Source organism: Lolium rigidum, chromosome 7 (genome assembly GCF_022539505.1).
Source record: "Lolium rigidum isolate FL_2022 chromosome 7, APGP_CSIRO_Lrig_0.1, whole genome shotgun sequence".
Taxonomy (NCBI): Eukaryota; Viridiplantae; Streptophyta; class Magnoliopsida; order Poales; family Poaceae; genus Lolium; species Lolium rigidum.
In genome coordinates, this window is record NC_061514.1 from 61,868,270 (window position 1) to 61,872,940 (window position 4,671).

Consider the following 4,671-nt stretch of genomic DNA (forward strand, 5'->3'; position numbering starts at 1 on the left):
CATTGCTAATATCTTTGTGGATCTTATTTGTGAAAGTTTTTCTTGGCATGGTTTTTCACAACGTGTCCCTCAATACATTTTTGGAAAACCAAGTGCTTCAAGTCATACTATTAATTGCTTTGCATGTTGGTATGAATACTATTAATTGCTTTGCATGTTGGTATGAATACTATTAATTGCCTTGCATGTTGGTATGACTAAATGAAGCTATCAAGAAACTATCTTTGCATGATGGTTAACTCTTATCTTTTACCATATGCTTTGTTCGTTGTAAATATGATCTTATGTATACTTACAAACTACCACCGGGAAATATTTCCTAATACCTCTTGTCCTAGGATAATTGGTAATCAATTATGAGGTAGATATTTATTGATCATATCTACATTGGCTCTTGTATTTATATTTCCTTATTTATTGCCATGAATGTGTTGTGCTTTGACTCCCATATGTCTTCTTTGAATCTTATGGTTCTAATTTGTCTATTCAAACTTTCTTAGCATTTTAGTGGATATAGGTAGCGTGATGATCCTAGTTTTGTGCATTTAGTATTCATATGCAAAATCCTAGATAATGCACTAATCTTGGGGGAGCTCTCCTATATTTGTTAGAATGCTTAACATCTCTTGATCATTATCAAAAATTTGGTTTTGGGAGACATAAAATTTCTTTTTGGTACTTTGTGCCATCATAAAAAGTGTTGAGGGTTTGGTTTATTTGTTGGAACCTTGCTCTCTTGGGAGTTGGTTATCTCATTCCTTTGTGTTTAGGTTTAATTAGCTTCTTATAATGAGATAAGTCTTTGGAGTCAATCTTGTGTTGATTTGATTCTTTGATATAATTTGGACAACCATTGTCTCTTGGTTTATTTGGTGTTTTGTCCAAATTGTATCTTCCTTTGGTTCTTGAAAGTATTGTGCATGCATATTTAATATATGTATATCTTATGGCATGTGTCACTTTCTTTGATCCAATATATAGGGTAAACTCCATCAAATCCTAATTTTGCTAAGATGTGCATGAAATTCAATTTCATATCTATATGCACATAGAATTGTGGAGTTTGTCCTATATGTTGTAGTGTATCTAACTACTTCGGACCCAATTAGTTTGGGGACCATTTTGTACTTACCTTTGTGTTAGGTACAATGAATATGCATTGGATGCTTGTCTCACTCTTAGAAAGAAGTGGTGACTCAATGGTAATTTGAGGCAAGCTAGGATGGTCAACGAACACATATCTACTACATCCACACCGATGCTATCTTGGTAACAAGTATCTTCTCATGCATACTTTTTCTTGTATCCAACCTTATGGTTGCATCTTGGCATGAATCTCTTGATTTGCAAATGTTGTGCTTCTTGCAAAAGTCTTATTGAAACCTCTTTATTGTGAATGTGAGTAATTTGAGATGAGTGCATTTGTTGGGAAGTATTTTAAATCATGCTCATGATTCATCCATCCCAACTATGCCTATCTAGCAATTTTATTGCATATCAATTCCTCAAGGCTCTCACATGTGCAATATAGATGAAAGTGCAAATTTAGTTACTTCTTTTGGTATCCCCATTTGTGATACTTGTTGCCTTTCTCAAATGCATCCCAACTATCTTCTATCCCTTGTTGATATTTGTGATGTATTTTAGTTGTTTGTGGTTGAAGTTCATGAATGTACAATAAGATAAAATTGAGCCTTTGGCCATGCTATTAAGCAAAAATTCTTATTGTTATATTGCATGACTTCGTCTTGGATATCATACTATTTTTCTTGCGTATATATTTTATGTGTGCATGTTTCTTTGTGAATAAATATCTTTGTGATATTGCCCACTTAGAGAAACTTATACACATAAGAGATGATACATCTCCTTTTGATATCTTATTTATTTATTGCGTGTTGATTGGTCATGCTAAGCAATATAATTCTTTGAAGACTATGATGATACTTTTTGCTCATCCTTGTAATAGTCTTATAATATGCTTTATCATGCCTTTCACATATCCTCTTGGTTGAGCCCTTTTATTATGGTGCCTCTTACTTGTTTCTCAACTATTTGTTTGTTGCAAGTGTTTAGCTTACTTTTCTATCTATGATCTATTACAAATGTTTGTGTTTTAAATGAGGGAGTGAGGATTCCATGTTATGCATATTGTATTCAAATGCAACATTTTATTTTATGCATGTACCTTGGGGAGCTTCCTCATTTGATTTAGAAAACTATCTTGTGGTGATCATTAGAGTTTGATTCACTTGGTATCTTTTGTTTTTGAATGATATTATGGGAGTGATGATTCCATGTTTGTGCACTTTATACTCCAATGCAAATTGTCTAGTTTTGTGCACAAACTTTGGGGAGCTTCCTCATATTATTTAGAGCAATCTTCTTGATCTTATCATAATATCTATCTTTCTTTTGGTATCCTCTTTGTGGTTCATTTGGTTGCTTGCTTCATTTGTTGAAGCTTCTTGACTTTGTTATCTTTTTGCAATCTTTGATCCTATCTATAGTGTGATTCCTTCCGAATATTCGTAATTGGATATGTGCATTTGATTCTACTCAAATTATGAGAAATGCACACGCTATGGAGGAACTCTCACTATATTGGCCTTCTAAATTTTTCACCCATTTCAGCAATTGGTGCCAATGGGGGAGAAGTTTGGAGGGTTTAAGGAATTTGGTTATGTCTTTGCTTTGTGCTTAAGCATGTGCCTTTATTGCATTGCATCTTGTTGCTTTGCATAGTTGAATATTTAGAGGAAACTCCACTAGGCTTTGAATGCCAATATATGCAATGAAAGTCAAGATCATTCACACATGCATATATTATGGGGGAGTTTGCTCTATATATTCTACTTATTTGTTACTTAAATTCCTTATATAAACCCTCTCAAAGAGATTGTCATCAATTACCAAAATGGGGGAGATTGAAAGTGCATGGAGCCCCCATGTGTGGTTTTGGTAATTAATGACAATCCCTATGGACTAATGTTTGCATTGAGTTATATTTGTAGGAGTTGTCCATAGGCAATTCTTGAACCATATGTTGGCTTCAAGGTTGCAATAAGAAGAATTTGATGAAGGATATCAAGTGTCAAGTATGTCTTGAAGATGAAGATGAAGTGAGCCCTCAAGTTACTTCAAGACATCAATATGATGAAGAATGAAGAATGAAGTGCAAGTTCAAGATGAGCCAACTCGAAGAGTTCATAAGCTTGAAGCTTGCCATGGAGAAATGAAGTGCAAGTTCAAGATGAGCCATCTCGAAGAGGTCCTTTGCTTGAGTCTTGCCATCCATATGGTGATCATGGATATGTGAAGATGCGCCGAAGAAGAAGCTCTCCCATGGTGGATTATGGGGGAGCAATCCACATGGTGGTCATGGTTATGTAAAGATGCGCCGAAGAAGAAGCTCTCCCATGGTGGATTATGGGGGAGCAATCCACAAGACTTCGTCAAGCAAACACAAGCAAGAAAGGCGTTCCATCTTGTTGAGGTCAAGATCGTCGTCATCAAGCTCAAGTGGAATGCGCAAATATAAGGTTTGCTCTTGATAGGGTTTCTTTCTCACCGGTCTCATAGTGTAGTTGGAGACCGGTTTATAGTTTAGTTGCCGTACTATCAATAGGGCTCTCGAGTGAGTAACTCGATCGTATCGTTCGGAGAGAGCTCAAACCTTTGCATCCTTGCATCATATTTCTTGGTTGTTATTTGGACCTTATCCATGTGATGTTTTAGAGCTTGTGCTTATTCTCATGACAAGCTCTAGTTCATCGAAAACGGATTTCGCATAGATCACTTGTTGCGTTTTCGAGTTTGGTTCATCATCTTTCTTGGTTTTATTTGGATCTTATCCATGTGATGTTTTAGAGCTTGTGCTTATTCTCATGACAAGCTCTAGTTCATTGAGAATGGTTTTTGCATGGGCAACTTGTTGCATTTTCAAGATTGGAGGTTTTACCGGTATGTCTTTTTTAGATAGGTCAAACCTTTCATCATTTGTTTCTATCCTCCCTTGTTGGACTATGATGGTTTCCTGCATGATCTTGTAGAGCTTGTTCCTAGCTTTAAAACAAGCCCAAGATCATCGAAATCGGAGTCCGGATGCAAAAGTTATGCCCGTTTTAGTTTTGGTATTTCTGCAGTTTGCTTAGGCCGGATATTTCGGAAATATCCGGGCCGGATATTTCGAAAATATCCGCCCCCCCCCGAAATCGGCTAAGGACCCGAAGAAAAGCAGCTCTGGATAGGGGCCGGATTTTTGGCCGGATTTTGTCCAGATTTTGTCCCTGAGGCCGGATAATCCGCCCCCCGGATAATCCGGCCCTTACTTAGGCCGGATTATCCGGCCCTGTTTTTTGCCCAACGGCTCGATTTTCTTGGGGGGTATAAATACCCCCCTTCTTCCTCCTTGGGCTGGGCTTCCTCTCACTCTCTCTCTCCTCCATTGTTGAACTAGAGAAGCTTGCACTATCTCTCAATCCCTCCATGATTCTTGCCCCCATTTGAGGGAAAAGAGAGGAGATCTAGATCTACACTTCTACCAATCAAATCCATCTCTTTGTGAGTGGAACTCTCTAGATCTAGATCTTGGTGTTCTTTGTGAATTCCTTTGTTCTTCCTCTCTTATTCCCCCAATAGCTTTTGTAGCTTTGTTGGAATTTGAGAGAG